This window comes from Pinus tabuliformis, chromosome 4_1, assembly GCF_031772625.1.
Source record: "Pinus tabuliformis cultivar Carrire ecotype Pingquan chromosome 4_1, CPIR1, whole genome shotgun sequence".
Lineage (NCBI taxonomy): Eukaryota > Viridiplantae > Streptophyta > Pinopsida > Pinales > Pinaceae > Pinus > Pinus tabuliformis.
In genome coordinates this window covers 75,722,525-75,740,042 of record NC_142303.1, presented here as the reverse complement: position 1 = coordinate 75,740,042, position 17,518 = coordinate 75,722,525, and positions in this window count along the sequence as shown.

The window sequence follows — 17,518 nt, the reverse complement described above, 5'->3', positions numbered from 1 at the left end:
TGAGTGGAAAAGATGTTCCCCCTCTTCTGGCTCTTCGGGCTCATTCTTCTGGATCTTGGCAGTGGCAACAGTGGCACTAGGATCCGCATCAATGATTTGCTTCCCTTTGCCATTGCCCTTGTCGGGTTCTGGCTCAGAGTCGGAACATGCATCTGATTCGAAAGCCTTCAACTCAGCCACCAGCGACTGCTTGGTCCGACACTCACTTGTGTTATGAGTGGGACTCTTGTGGAACTCACACCACTTTCCTGTGTCCTTCTTCGGCTTCGTGGTGTTGTTCTTTTCTTGCCGCTTTGAGGGGTTGTCTTGGGTCACCCCGCCTTGGCTTTGTCCTTTGGGCTTCGGATTTGCAGATCCAAAGTCTCGCTTGTTCTGTTTGAACTTTTGCTCGATTTTGACAGTGTATCGGTATGCTGTGCCGAGTGAGGAGATGTACAAGAACTCCATCTCTTCCTGGATGTATCTGTGTAGGCAGCCGCGGTATTTGAGTACCAGATGCAGCTCAGAATCTTTGATACCCAACTGTGTGCGAAGGGTATGAAAAATATTTGTGAACTCTGGCACATCTTGGTCTCGTCCCTGCCACAGTGTGGTACATTTGATGTATTTGTCCTCATAGCTTTTGACAGGGTAGTACTACTCCTTGATGGCATCCCGGAAGTCATTCCAAGTGGGGGTGGCTGAAAACAGTGAGCTCGTACTTTCATCCTTCTGCTCGCAGTATGTTTCCCACCAGTCCTTGACGTGGGGGGCTGCTTTGAGAAGAGCGAAAACAATCTTTTCCCGACTTGAAAATTCATGAACAGAAAATTACCCATCTAGCAAATTTAACCATTTATCTACGACATCTGCGTCTATTTGACCCTCGAAGATGGGGATTTCAAAATTAACTTGTACCTTAAACGGTGTGGCGTTTCCAGAGTAGCTGTTGGAAACCGATGCGTCGCCTCTGGGTAGCCGCTGAAGGATCTGCGCAAAGCTGTCCATCATCGCGTTCCTTTGCTGCTCGAGGGCTTCTTCAAGCAAGATTCTGATAGGATCTCCTGCCCCCTCATCTTTCTTCTCATTCGCCATGGGAGGTCGTCGAGATTTGCGAGGCTGGTCTTGCAAAGGTTCGACCAATTCAAGCCCTAACTCCTTATATCCCGACCTCGTTGGGGACATGTAAAGAAAAACAGAGAAACAGACCGCTCTGATACCACTGATCCAGATTTAAACAGGAACAGAATAAAATATAGAGATAACCATAAAGACAGATATGCAGCGGAAATAATACTTCATTTCATTAATGGGAAATACTGAAATATGCCACAAATAGAAATAGAAATAACCCAACTATGGCGATGGTAGCTTATCTCTAAGAAGAGATGTGTCGGCTACATGCCTCTGAACTGTTCCGAATTTCGTTTACAATGAGGCTCAATGGCCTATTTATTATTGAGAAACAATGGAAAACCCTTCACATTCCAAAACCTAACCCTAGAAGATGAAACGCCAAATTGTGGGCCCCGTTTTGGGGTGAGTTGGACAACCAACTTCCCGGGGTCGCGAATTGGTCGTATTATCTCCGTTTGACGCGCATGATAGCCCATTGGAAAGATCTCTCCGAGGACTACGACGGAAAATATGATTTTTATCAAAAAAATCGTTGGCTGTGGATTTCCCAAAAAACATCGTTTAGGGCCTCAAAATGGCTCCAGAAGTTTAGGACTCGAAAAACTGCTAAAAATAGTAAATTGTGCTATAATTAAGGAAACAAAAAAACTGAAAGAGACAATTGTGGGGGTCCAAATGGGATAGGTGGGTGGCCACCAACATCCACCTAGATCACTGGTTAAATTAACAACCACTGCCCACCTCTTCGCTCATTAAAATTTATTGCTACACCCTTCACGTTCATATTTTAAAGTTTGGTGTTTAAATGTTTATTAAACATTAAACTCCTCTCCAGCGCATATAACACATATAACCCGCTTTCCAAAGGTTTGAACCCCCCGCCATATAAATAAATCAATATAATATATAGTGGGCCCCCGTACATTAACTTGCCGCCAGCTCCGCGCTCCGTCAGCCCTCCGATCCGCCCTCCCAGATCCAATGACCTAGGTGGATTTCAGGGCACCCTTGACACATGGGAGTTAGCGTCCGATAGCACGGCGGTTTTGCCGTCGTACAAAGGACGTGTGTCCGCCTTTTATTGCATCAGGAGGGCTCTGACACATACCGCCCCCGTACATAAGGCGGTCCGATAAAACTGCAAACCGCCTTGTCCTGTGCCACGTCGTCACCCTATCGTACTGCCATGTCAGCCGCCACCTATCCTCCGCTGACGTCACTACCACGTCACCCTGCCGTACTCGGGACAAAAGGCGTAAAGGGTGAGAATTGCGTCAAAGAATGCCTGAAACGAGAAACAGAGGGAGTTTTCGATGCGCGATTACCGCTAATCGCACATCGCTAAGAAAAATTACTCAAGAAGGAGAGCTTCCTATTTGCTTGGCTACCTGCAAAACCCAAAAATTTGCAAGAGGCAACACTGGAAATAGAGAACTAAAGAAAAGACAGCAGGAAGAGGGAGTCAAGATATGACTACGGCAATTTTATAAAAAGGCCAAGTATGCATACCGAGAGTAGGATAACAAAGCAGTGACTCAGCGAAGCACCAGGGCAGCAGGCCCAAAAAACGCAAATTAAAAGCACAACCTCAGCCGACTCAGTTGATCCCAAAAGTCTAAATTCTCTGACAGAACGGATAGCTAGTACCCTAAATATCTACTGCATCATTTACTCTTTCATCTACTATTCCTCAAGAGTTGGTAAAGAAGTTATGAGTTATTAACTCATCAACTAGATATTTTGTAACTCATTTTTTGTATATATACCGCCCCACAGAACATATTTGGGGTTGGTCGTTGGTGATTTTCTCTATAAGACACTGCACTGTAAATTCTCAGACTTTATAATAAAATGGCCGATGAAGTTCATGGTCTCTGCACTGTCTGGATGTGAAAGTAATCAACTGTGTTATGCTACAGAATTCCTGTGTCGTTTAATGGAACAATAAGTTTTCCTAAACCATGTTTTGTCTTTTCTTTGTTTACAAAATTCACATATATGTTTCATAATCTTAGAAACAGAGAAGAAGAGTAGCTCAGGACTTGTTCAAATACACCCTTTGCTCGATCCCTGTTTCTAATTATGTTTTCTTCGAAATTGGTCATAAATATGAACTCTTAATTGCTCATGTTTGCACTAATTCTCTCATTATGAATGCTGTTTAGGAATTCTTAATTGCTCCTAGATAACATTCTCACACTTTCCCTCTACCAGCATAGTGAAAGATCCTTGACTGCCTTTCATTCCCTGATTTCATGCCATCATATCTCAGATTTCAAGGATTGTTCCATAGATGCCTGTTTGGCTCTGTAGCATTACATTTTTTCCATGAAACACTTTTAGCAGTACACCACCATTGACTCCATTGCCCAATAGTTTAGACTGTTCTGAGACTGCATCCCAGATCTGCCTGAAATCATCATCCAACCAAATTTAGAACAAAACCCTGCACTTTATATCTAGCCTAACATAACAAAAACAAAGTTAAATCATAAAGGGAGAGCCCCCTCTGGTTGCAGGTAGGCTAGGACCTGCAGCTAAAAAGTTGGTTAGTGGTTACCTCGGCCGTATTCCCTTTGAGGAGCTTAGGGAACAACCTGAGTGATAACAGTCGGGTACACTTTATGAAGTACTTCTTAATGCTCCTAGGCCTTCCATTTGTTAGCGCAAGGAGTTACTGCTAGACTGCAAAAGGAGTAAGCCTTACACATCATGATTTCATTTCAAAATTTAAAAGGGTTTTTTGAGTGGTGGGATGGCTTCTGAAAGAGTTTTGAAATGATTGTGTTCCTTTTTAATTTTCATGCATTTGGCAAGCTGTGGCAAGCATAAATTGTGTGGTTAGGTGAGTAATATAGGGGAGCAGAGGAAAGAGAATAGGTAGCTGATAAATATCCCAAGAAACTGAGTATCTTAAGATAGTCACTTCAACTACATAAACAACCTTGTAACAAAATCTGTTTCTTGGCAAGGAAAATAACAGTTAGAAAGTAAGAAAAAGTATAAAGTATTTCACAAATCCTTTGTGAAACCTTCACTAACAATTTCTATTTGAACTGATATTATGATTTACAGAAAACTGGATAGTATATAAGTCATCATTAGATCCTCTTAATGATTTCTCACTCATACTATACTAGCTGCTGTAATTTATCGTTTAAAAGATTAAAACAAGCTTGACAAGGGAGACAACAACTAGAAACTAAAAAAATGTATAAAGTATCTCACAAATCTTTTGTGAAACATTCATTAACAAGTTCTACTTGAACATATATTATAATTTACAGAAAAATGGATAGTAGATAAGTCATCATCAGATCCTCTTAATGATTCTCAATCATACTATACTATGTACTGAAAATTTCTAATTCAGAAAATTAGAACAAGGAAATAGATAAACCACACATTAGATATAACTTGAATCACAAAATCCTCCAGCATGAAGTGCAGAAAAAGATATTTTATTAAGTTGAGTCTTCACGTGAACCAAAATCCAACCCTGAAATGATATTTACAAAAGATATATATATATAGAGAGAGGCACCAAATCCAACTCTCCTAAATTCGTGGTTCCACTATTTCCTTGTTACATAGGTGTATTTTAGATATTAAGATCATCTCCCATCGAATTGCAACAAAAAGTACAGGTGTAGATGAGAAGAAGAGGAAGAATGACACTTGGCTACTAGAAAAACTGATTAGCTGCCCCTTTTGCTACTGATTTTTCTCTTTATGGTCTTGACTATTAAATGACCATATGGCTTCATTCAATACAACCTTCAACAACCTCATAACTATCTCATATCCATCATTTTTCTTATCCATATTGTTATGGGTTGTTGTCTTTCCAAAACTGGCCTGGAGGTTTTCTGCTGACAGTTGTATATTTCTGTTGAGACAGGTGCTACCAAAAATTCCGGTAATACCTGTAATAGCAAAAAAAACTGGAAACACTTCCGAAAATTTCAGTATGATAGCGCTTCCACTTCAAAATTTTAACATAAATGCTTCGAAAGACCCTTTCATTCCATGTGAGCTGAAACCTCTGCAAGCTTATCCAAGTTTGTTTTATTTCTAGCAATAGATTTTGAGCTTGTGATTTTGGCTATCTCTTTCTTTTCTTCTTCTTTTTGGACCTTTCTTCTTTTGGAAGGCTCTTATGGCTGATCCATGGGAGCTTTACCTCTTTGCTTTTTCAAATATCTTCTGATTTCTACAATTGAAGGATCCTCAGTCTGCAACTCTATGTGATGTTCATCTATGACTATTACTTCAGTCAGTAAACTAGGATTATTTAGAGCTTTTGATTTCAGTTTGTATTTTTTTATTTCCCTAGTATGCCTCGCCCTCGCTCCAACAACTATTTTTGTTTCTTTTTTTCTTGTTTTTACTTGTCCTTTTATACCCTGCTTCTCTCAACAATTCCTCATCAGAATCAAAAGGTTGTTTTTCATGTCGTTGTTCATGTGCTTCCGGAATTTCCGGAAACACCTGCGCTTTAGATTTCTCTTCAACTGCAAGTTTTATTCTCTGAGTTCTCATTTAAACCTTAGGAAAATTTCTAACATGAGGAACTATTTTCATGCTTTTTGTTTTTTGGGAAGAAGAGCTTTCACCTTTCTCCTTTTTATTTTTAGATCCAGCACCTAAAGGCTTCTCTTTGTTGCTTTTGGTACCTCTGCTTACACTTTCCTTCTTTGCCTTTCTTTTGGAACTTCCTTCAACTGATGTAGTTGATGTCCTTTTTGTCTGAACCTGTGTTGAAGAAGATTTAACAGTTTATTGGGGTTTTGGTGCAGGTTGACCTGCTCTGTAAAACAAGAAATGGTCCCAAGTTTGGTTTCTCTTTTTCAGTTCTTCTTCAATCAGAACCTTGATAATTGCCTGATGACACAGACTGTATTCTGATGCTTACTGATATGTTTAAATCCTGGCTGCCATTTTAGTCAGCTCTTCAATATGAAATAAGGCATATTAAGAGTCCTCATACCTGCAAAATGAAAAAGAAACCTCATATGGTAGAGAAAAACTACTGTATATCTTCTCTCACGAGTGAGAAAAATCTTAACCAGTTTGACTGTTTCTTACCATTACTTCTTAAGATAATTACTTGGAATTCCTTTGGCCCAGTTAGGATCCCTGTATCCATCTCTGATAAAAGCGTTGAGATCTCCTCCTGTAATGAGTTGTCCTTTAAACCACTTTTCTCCTTCTCAAGGAAGGTTAAAAGACTCTGCAATTGATTGTTATGAAACTTGCAACTTGAAACCAAAGATGGTAGCTTCTCGTCCATTGAAAGTTTGAGAAAAATCTTGGGCTACACCTTGGTGTGAGTCTCCTAACCTGGTGCAGAGTGGATCCCAGCCTGCTTGAGTAAATAGTCTTCTAACACTTGGATTAGCATCAACTAGTTCAGCTCCTTGAGGTTCGATTCTCTTAAGCTTTCCACATTTCCTAGACTTTGGTGCCATATATATCTGCTTGCTTGTTATGAAGAATAGGTGTCAAAGTATGGAAGCTTACACAACAGATATTGCAGTTAGCTTGAACTAGGCTGCCTGAAAATATGGGATGTGTTCTTAACCTCCTCAATCACTGTCTCCTTAGTTGAACTTCAGAAATTCGAAATGGTGAAAATTCCCTCCATTTTCGAATATTTGAGATGAATTTTTGGTTCCATCTCCTATGCATATAATCCTTCATGATTACATAAGATTTCATGTCATAATAAACAACATGTAATAGTAATGATGAATTCGAGTTGCTTTGGAGAGTTTAGCTGATCTGCTATAGGTGGTTGTACGAGATTTTTTGTTGGCATTTTCCTGCTTTAATTCGCACTGCCCGGAAATTCTTGTAGCATATTACACGGAACAGAAAGAACGACCATCAAAATTCAAACAAATGGCTGAGACTAATGCTATAGACATGCCTAAAATTTTGGAAACACGAGTTATTTAAGATGAGTAGGGTAGGCAACGACTTGCTATGGCTGTGATTGACACCTAGCTAACACGATTAACCACTACCACTTGACTTGAATTAAAGTTTGTGACCTATCCAATCACGAAATCTCATGATTTGGATTAGATATGCCACCATTATGACACATGGAAAATAAAAAATGGTTGCGTTTTTGCCTTTATTTTTTAAAACGGGAGACACTACCGGAAATCTCGGTAGCATTGGAAAATTAAAAAGAAACAACATTAATCCTAAAAAATAAAAAATTTAAAACCTACTCATGACTTAGCCTAGAAATGTGCTAACATTGGCTCCACAGGGGATAGAGCTCTCCCTGTGAGGCTCTAAGATTTTTTTTTGTAGTTTCAGTGCCTTGTCATTGGGCTATGGAGTTCTATTATGAAATCACACCGATATTTACAGTGAACTCAGGCTACCAACAGCTTTAGTAAAAGAATTTTTTAAGAAAATGCCCATTAAATGGGCCTCCATACAGTTCTGTCCCATTAAGATGCTTGATGAGTTCCAGTATTGCAGCAAGGATGCTGTACTCTTGGGCTACCAACTTTACTTATCAACCCGGGGTTTGTACAAACTTGGAGGTGACAGTGCTATATGCACAAGTAAAAGTGAAGGTCCTGAGTGTTGTCACTGTTCATTCGGCGAGAGACCCTAGGGGTTCCAAGCCATACTTCTATAGAGTCAGAAAAAGCTTGATTCTTTGATGGAAGAAGATCAAATTTATTCTAAAAGAGCTACTCTACTGCAGTAATGAGGAAAAAACAACATGTAATGCTAAATCACACCATATCCTAATTAACCATTTAAACAACTATGCTAAGAAGAATTGCTAAATCAACAGTAACCTAATGTTGCTATCTAAGTTACAAAAGTAAACAACATCAAACCATACTAATGTGTGAGTAAGAAAACTAAACTAAATCTGTTTTCACTTTTTTGGTTTTCTTTGGTAAAAACAAGCATGCAATTTAATTGTTCTTATGGATGTGACAGGTGGATGGAAGGTGGTTGAGGATGGCTAGAAGGTTTAGGGAGTGGTTGGATGATGTGGAAGGGTCCTAGGAGGATTTTTGTGACTTCCTAGAGGTTCCCCATCAATTCGGCCTCCAAACAGGTCATTCCAGGAAAACCTATAGTATGTACTAGAAACCTACATGATGATCCTGTAGGAATAATAGGAAACCTACAAGATACAACCGAGAGCTAATTGTGAGGTGTTAGAGGTGTTGGGAAGCTTGGAAAGGGTGTGTGATGAGTGGGATAGGGTGTTAGAAGGTCTAGGAACACTCACGAGTCAATATCCAAGACAAGGGATGGCTAGATTCACTCAATGTGTCTAAGAGAATTTCAATAAAAAAAAAGGACAAAAAAAACTAGTGAGGGTGATGGTGGAACAAGAGATGGTTGAGGTGGATGAGGTGGTAGATGGATGTTGGTGATGAAGTCTAGACCTCCTCTTGAAGTACCTGTAATTCTTAAAACGTGTGTGTCTTCCAAGAATTATGCAACAAGATACATTCTCATAAACTAGAAAAACATGAATCAATTACCCATAGTATGCATGAAAAAAGTGTTGAAGGGAATGAGAACATGAGTGAGATCTTATTGCAAAAAGAGAGTGATGGAAAAATATGACAATGCAATGAACCAAGTGCTGAATCAAGATAACAAACTCCAAAGATCATGCAAGAACTAGAAATCTGTGTTTTTGGGGTCGCTGAAGGGTCTCTTCCTCAAGTCATGGTCCCAGAGGGAGGAGGTGAGGCCGAGACACCTGTTGACAACCTTACAATGATATTTTTCTCCTTACTAACCTTCTAATTGAAAGAAGGCAAAAATGGAAGAAAACTAAAATACAACCAATCTACTCTACACTGCTGTAATGGAAATGCAACTACTTAAGCAAATGAAAAATTAAACCATGAATCTATGCTAGCATACATGTACAATAAGGAGGAGCCTTGGCTGCTAGGGTTGGGCCCTAACCCAAGAGCTTCAGCCCTCTGAGTTAGCTCAGTGTTGGCTAAAAAAAAACTCATTCTCATTATCGAAACCATGGATTACATCAAAAATCCAAAAATCCCAATCCTACTGAGGTCCTTGGCCTCTCTACTTATACATCTGAAGTCTCCAATGACTTCCTTAAAATTAGGGATGCTCGACTCCTAAACTTGAGATAAACTGGTGCTTTGTCTTTCACTTGCTCAGCTGCCTTCTAGTCCTCATGATTTGGTTGTTTGCAATCCGAGCTGATGGTGGAATATTCGAATGGAGGGGTAGTAAATGAAGAGGATTTACCTCCTATAATTCCTCTACCTTGTCCCATTCGAGTTTTGACCAATACCTTTGCCAAAATTCCTTGCTTTTATCCTTTAATCCCACATTAAATACACATTAGACTAAAAAGCAAAATATCCAACTCTAACTCATCTCATAAACAAAATATAATCAAAAGTATGCAATAAGTTGTGAGAATAAGTTGGTTTGACTAAGCTAGGAGGTGAATTAAGGCCCATATAATTACCCAATGATGATGCTCATCATCAGCCCCCTACTAAAAGTGTTGTTCATCCTCTGAGAAAATTAGTCAATGTCCATGTCCTTCATGGCTCTGGTAGCCTCTTTGACATCCCATGCCTCTGCTGTGGTCTCTTCTTCTTGTTCACAGAAGCTTGCTTTCTTTTCCACTTCTTCCCACTGCCTATTTTCCTCTTATTCTTTTCTCCCTTCTAGCATCCCTAGGAGTAGTGGTGGACTAAATTTTATGCCTATCCAATTGATCTTCAACCTTTACATTGATTGCTTATACATTGGTGTCTTGTTGAGTGCCTCTCTCAACCATTGAGGGGAGTGGTATTCTCTGATCTTCAAGTTGTGTGGCAGTGTGTTCCATCTCCTTAGGCAGGCATGTATACTATCATCTCCTAGCAGCCTAAACATATCCTCAAAAAGTGAAATTGCTTTCTCTTGGGTAGCAATATATCTAGGTTCCAGTTGAGGATAATTTGCAATAATATTGTGGGTGATAATTAGGGCCATGGGATTTGATTGTTCAGCTCTGATGAAAAGAGGTTCATTTTGCTCTCTGGCCACTATTCTTTTCATCTTTGCAACCCTTGACTCCTTATTGTTCATCCACGATGCCAAAGCCATTAGTTGTAGGTCTCCTAGCTTGGAATTAGGATCCCAAACATTCATGTCTATGAGGGCCATGTTGTGCAAGTAGAACTCAGCCATTTTGGCCCTATCCTCTAATGTACTTTGATCACAAAGATCAATAAATTGCATGTAGTCCTAAAATGGCATGGTGCCCCTTTGTGCTAGTGTTTTAATCTGAAACTGCAGCCATCGTTCTTTGAGGTAAAGAGCATACGATTTAGCTGGCATCCTACATTGGATGGCCTCCAAGGAGAGGCTGGCCATACATGCTAGTTGGTTCTCTCTTTCCTGCAACTATCCCCTCAGCCATGCATTTTCCCTCTCAAGTTGAACTCTCATTATTGCTTCTTTGTCCCTTAAGCCACTTAGTTCTTTTCCCATTTCTTTGAGCTTCTCTTCCAGGTGCCCAATGTCTTCCACCCCTTTTGACTTGGCAATTTGCATCCATCAATGGGTTCTGGCCCTCTCCTTTTCAAGTTTGAAAAATAATGGGATGGCAAAATTTTGAGGTATCACCCTACCTCCTTCAATAAATCTGTAGTAGGAGTCTAGGTTAGGTTGGGGACTTGGTTCCTTTGTTTCAGGGTCCTCCTCTTTTGTTTCTTGTTGCTTCCCTACCTTGCTTTCCAATTTATATGCTTACTGTATTTTTTGTAGAGTATCCTATAGGATTGTTTTTGCTTCCTGTAGGTTTTGCTGTGGATCCTGTAGGATGGCCTTACCCTTTAAGGAAATTGATATGGTATTAGGCCTCCTTACAGAGGTGATTGGTGACATAGGGGAAGGCATTTTATCTCTTTGTGTAGGGGAATCTTCAATCTCAATAGGGATTTTGTTGATATTTGTGGCTTCCCTTGTTTGATTCTTGTGCTCTTTGTTGTTCTGAAATATAGAGGGGTTTTCCTCCATATTTTCCCTTTTTGCTTGACTGGGGTGTTGAAAGTAGTGAGGGTAGATGTTGCCTCCCTCTCAGAGGCCTCTGGAGACACCCTAGGTTACTCCTCCTTGTGTTCTTCCCCTTCTATTTCAATGCCTTCTTCCTCTCTGTTTTTCTTATCTTCTTCCTCATCTCCATCAGTTTCTTCCTTAGTTTCCTCCTCTGTTTCAGCATCATCATTCTTCTCTTCTCCCTCTTCTTCTTCTGCTTCATCATGTTCCTCTGTATTAGTTTCTTCTTCATCCATCTCATCCCCATCTAGCTCTGTATCTTCTTCTTCTTGTTTTGCCTCCTCCTCACTGACAGAAGGACTAACATCATAGGTGAGGGTTTTGATGTCATCCTCTGTTAGCAAGTCTCTGAAGACTGACCATGTTATAGGGATCCTGAGGTTTTGGAGGGAATCCTCAATGAGGATCCTGATAAACCCATGGTGAGCCAATTGTTGGGAATTCCCTTCCTTTACTTTGTTGCTGGAGTCTATGAGTGATTGCATCAAGAAATAGGGTATGCTATCTTTGGTGAACTGGTGTCTCTACCCCAAATCTTAATTCTTAAAGGATCCTAAAGTGGTATCCATAAAAAACACTGTATCTACCCTCATATGAGATATATTTGATGAGTTGGTAGCCTACCTCACTCCATGGGTATGGCAGACTGTCCCTCCTTACTCCAATTTTATCCTCTGTGGGTTCTTCACCTTCTAAAAAGGATTTCCTTTTTGCCACCTGAATGTCTACTTTGTCTTCTTTTCTCCATGGAATTCCTAGGGGAAGTGTTGTGACCCTACTGATAAGCTCTGGGGTGAGATCTATAGTGAGCCCTCTAACTATAACAGTGGAATGGATTCTGCTGTGTGGAGTGAGGGAATGAGAAAATTCTTGAGCCACCTCATCATCATACCCTGTGAATTTTTCGAAAAATCCCATCCAGTTGTATCTTGTAAATATTTCAAGCACTCGGGGGTGTTGTTGTATCCTCATAGTGTTTGTGGGTTCTCTCCTATTAAACCATCCTATCATCTTTCTTGTGAGGCTTGAGGAGAAAATGAGAGGTTTGACACAAATTTTTTAAATTCAGGAGGAAAACAGTGTTTACTGTGTATGTAATTTACCTCCTACAGTTGCTAACTCCACTAGATTTTAGAGAATTTCTAGTTCATTTTCTTGTAAATGGGGATGGATTTTTAGATCCTACCTCCTTAGAATAGTGGCAGTGGACAATTCTCGTGATATCCCCTCTTGAACTCTTCTCTACCTATCCTGTAGACTGCCTCTGTGTATCCTGTAGACTGCTCCTGTAGGAATTCCTGTGCATGCTCTTGTAGAAATTCTCTTGTAGAACGATGAATCCTTGCTTCCAGTGGGTGGCCAAAGTTATGAAAGCGACTTGAGTGAGGGAGTTTTGAGGAGGTGGAATGCATGAATGCATGCAAATGATGTTTTATTTCCCTTTATGGTGTTTTGGGGTGAGGTGGTGTGCTGGAAGCAGAGGTACGTTTCCATTTTTGGACCATTGGTCCCCACTACCACCTCATCATTTCCTCTCCTCAGAATTAGTTCCCACCTTGTAGATCCGAAGTTAACCACCTCTTGTCCTACTCCTCCTCTGTCTTTGAGTTCACTGTAGCCACGTGTGAGAGGACACCCGATTTTGCATGTGATGACTGAACGAAGGTGGCCAAGTTAACTGGCCACTTTTTCACTTATAAAACAACTATCTCATAATGCTTACAACTTTTGATCAAATGATGCATATGAGTGAGTGAGTGGGATACTTACCTGTGGTCTTGATGCCATGTTGCAGTTGTCGAAGATCAGAGGTGCTGCGTTGTTTATTTGTTGCATGGTCATTATTATTCCTCCTCTTGCTGTCTATTGATGGTTTCTTCGCTTTTGTAGGTGTCTGTGACTGAAGATATGATGTTGCTACTGCTGTGGAGCTCCTGTATCATTCTAGTGAAGACCTGTAGTTGATGATTGACATTCTGTGGGATAGGGTGCTATAGGATTTCCTACAGGATGTCCTCTAGCTGCTTCTCCCTTAGAATTTCTTAATCATGTTGCTGGTTGGGGATATGAGGATGGTGCAATGAATGGATAGAGGGAGTAAGAGTGTGTGTGGAGCAAGGGACATTCAGGTAATGCTCTTACTCTCCTCTGTTTTTCCCTTTTTTTTCTTTTTTCTTTTTTCATAATTGGTAGAAACTGATCTCTTTTTGTTTTGGATGGTGATTGCAGGGATGATGATAATGGACGAGGTGAGGTGTTAGATCATTTCTAGGATGAATTATAGGTACCTACAAACCCTACCATTCACCCTCAAATTTCTTCCTATAGGTTTTCTGGGCCACTGTAATTCCTACAAGATCATCCTATAGGTTTTCAGGGGATCCTGTAGGAATACAAGGGATCCTGTAGAAAACACAGTCTACACATAAATTGAAGAAGTGGAGTGGAAAATGATAGAAATGATGGAGTGATGCATGGTAAGGAGTGGAGGAGATGGATATGTGTGAGGCAGGGTTCCCTTTAGATCCTCTTTTTGCTTCTTGACTGTCTTTCTCACCCACCTGCAAATTAAAATTATATATTTTTCTCTCTTTTTTTTTTTTTTTTGCAAAACACCTAGGCTGCCTTAGAGAGGTTTTCACCCTAGTTGTTTTCCCTGGCTTCCTCAAGGAAGGTTTTCACCTAGGGATCTTCTTATTCTTCTTTCTATTTTTTCTCATCCTTGGGCCGCCTCACGAGGTTTTCAACCTAAATATGCGACTCAGGCGCCTCATGGAGGTTTTCACTGAGTCCTTATTTTTTATTTTTTATTTTCTTAGTGACTTGATGAGGGAGGGGATGGAACTTGCTCCACCATCATCATTGTTTTATTGATATTTTCAATGAAATCTTGCTTTAATAAAGGCCTCTTGTACATTTTCAATCGGTGTCCATTAACAAGCAATGTAATGGCTTCTTCATGTATAGTTCTGATTTGCACTCAACCATTATCATGGTATATCTCCACCACATAAGGTCCGAGCCATCTTGTCCTTAGCTTTCCCTTGAAGTCTTTATACCTAGAATCATATAGCAATGCCAAATCACCCTCTTGAAATTTCTTCTCCTTAATATGTTTATCATGCCAGATATTCCTCTGAAGTTGAATTATCTTTGTATGTAGGAGGGCCTGCATTCTGAATTCATCCAAGCCATTCAATTGGAACAATCTTTCTTTCTGTGCAAGACTGAGATCCAAATCTAGTTGGGCTGCCATCCTTAATGTGTTATATTCAAACTCAATGGACACCAAAGCCTTTTTCCCATAGACCAGCTCATAGGGTGTAAATCCAGTGGTGGTCTTCCATGTTGTATTATAGTCCTAGGTGGCCTCAACTAGTCTCTCTGCCCAATCCTTTCTACTGGTGCTCACTACCTTGGTTAAGATGCTTTCCAGCACCCTGTTGGTCACCTCCACTTGCCGATTAGCTTGTGGATAATAGGGAGTGGAGGTCCTATGCTTGATTTTGTGATGGATGAGCAGTTCTTCAATCATGTTGGAGGTAAACTGGCTGCCTTGGTTTGTGACTAGCTCTCTAGGGTACCCAAATTTGTAGAATATATTCTCCCTTAGGAACTCAGCCACCTTCTCTTCTGTTGTTGCCTTAATTGCCTTGGTTTCAACCCACTTGGTCAAATAACCAGTGCACACAATGATGTACTGATTTTGCTTTGAATGAGGGTTGATAGGCCCAATGAAGTCCATGCCCCAATTCTCAAATGGCTTGAAAGTCACTTGAGGCTGTAGGGGAATTTCATCTCTTGGAGTAGGCTTTCCCATCCTCTGGCACCGATCACACTGAATAATGTACTTTTTCACATCCTGATGAAGAGTGGGCCAATAATAGTCTGCTTGTAACATTTTGAATGCTGTCCTCTTTGCTGCAAAATGACCTCCACAAGGATGTCAAAAACTTCCTCTTCCCTTACACACCTCCTCAAGATTTGATCTGGGCCAAGTTTGAAAAGATTGACCCCAATCCAGGTGAAGGGGGCGCTCTTCCTGACGATCTTGCTCTTTTCTATGGAGGGTAAAATTTGGTGGGAATTGTGCTGATACCAAATAGTTTGCTATATCAACAAACCATGGAGAGAGAACTGAAATAACAAACAAGTGCTCATTTGGTAACTGGTCATCCACCATTCCTTCTTCACCTGCAGGAAGATTCACCCTAGACAAAAAATCTGCAACAACATTTTCTTTACCAGGCTTATCAATAATGGTTAGACCAAACCGCTGTAATAAAAGTAACCACCTTATAATTCGAGCATTCACATTTGGTTTGATTATTAAATATTTATTTGTATCATGGTCATTATGCACAAATGTTTGATAACCTATGATGTAATGCCTAAATTTGTTTAATGAATGCACAACAACCAGGAGTTCCTTTTCGGTCATTGTATAATTTAGCTAATCCTTTGACAAGTTCTTACTGATAAAATAGATGGCATAGGTTAGTTTCTCCTCTACCTGACCTAAGGCTTCTCCTATGGCTTTGTGTGAGGCATCAGCCTGAATATGAAAAGGGCTGGCCTAGTTTGGGCCTTGAAGAATTCGTGCAATGGTTAACTTACCCTTCAGAATGTCTAAGGCCTCTTGACAACTTTTTGACCATATAGACTGATAATATTTGGCCAACAACCCAAATAAAGGAGAGGCCAACTAGCTGAAGTCCTTTATGAACCTTTGGTAATATCCGGATAACCCCAAGAAACTCCTGGCATCTTTCTACTTTTGCAGAGGTGGGATCCTTTGGATGATTGCTATTTTGTTCGGTCCAGCTGCAGTGCTTGCTGAGATATTGAATGACCTAGCGCGGTCCCTTCAGTCATTAATAATTCACATTTTTCCGGACTAAGAGACAGGTTCATTTCAATGCATTTGTGCAATACTTTGGCTAGGTTAGTTAGGACTTCTTGGAAATCACAGCCATAAGGTGTAAAATCGTCCATATAAATTTCCACCGCATCATGTACTAACTTGGCGAAAATACTCAAGACCGCTCTCTGGAAAGTGGCAGGAGCATTGCATAAACCAAAAGGAAGGACCCTATAGGCAAAAGTACCCCAAGGATAGGTGAATGTGGTCTTATCCTGGTCTTTTGGGCAGATTTGGATTTGGATGTACCCACTAAATCCATCTAGGAAAGAAAAAAAATTCTTCCCTGCTAGGCCATCCAACACTTGGTGAATGAAGGGTAGGGGAAAATGATCCTTCATTGTGGCTTTGTTCAACTCCCTATAATCGACACAAATTGTCCACTTACCATTTTTCTTTGGAACTAGCACTAAAGGAGAGACCCACTCATTGTTGGAGATAGGGTAAATGAATCCTACATCTAGCAATTTTTGCAGTTCTTCTTTGACTATATATTTAAGAGCTGGATTCATCCTCATTTGTGGTTGTTGGACCAGCTTGCAACCTTATGTGGTAAGTACACACTGAGGGGTGTACTCCCTTCATTTCCTTGTAACTCCAAGGAAGGCTTCTAGGTTTTCTCTCAACATGTTGCATAGCTTTTCCTCTTCGAGAGTAGAAAGAGATGGATTAAGTTTCAAGGTTTTCTCTGGGCCAAATTCTATGGTTTTGACATGGAGTGGGTTGGAATCAGCCAAACATAAGTCAATTGGATGATTTTTCTGGGTTTCCCTTACTTCTTCTTCTAATGGTAACGAACCAGGAGTTGGACTTTGGAGTAGGTGTTCAATTAAGTCATCCTCATCTTGCTGTCATCCTCCTATGGTTGCTTCCAGAGCATAAAGTTGGGCAGAATAAACCTCATCTTCTTCCTCCTCCTCCAACCATAAAGGTAAATCATGCTCTAGAGAAGGTTGAGCAAGTAGGTATAGGATTAACTGTTTGGACATATGCCCGTTCCTGATGGTCATATTCCCAGCTCTGAAGCTAATGTAAGCATCGGCTATGGCCAACCATGGCCTCCAAAAGATGAGAGGGTAACTAGTAAACTTAGCCTTAGGCTAGAGAACTAGAAAATCTGCAGGGTACTCCCAGGAGTCAAAGGAGACCATTACATCCTCCACAATTCCCTCAAGGGTGACAGTAGAACGATCTGCAAGTTGCATTACTGTTGTGGTCTTCCTCATTGACCCTTGGAGGTTGAGCTTGAGCATGGTGTCCTTGGTCATCACATTAATGTCAGCCCCAAGATCGATCAGAGTGTGTGGGACGATGGTGCCATTAATGTGCACATCTACTACAGGGCTTCCAGGGTCCAAATATTTCAGACATTTTACCTGCCCCAACATT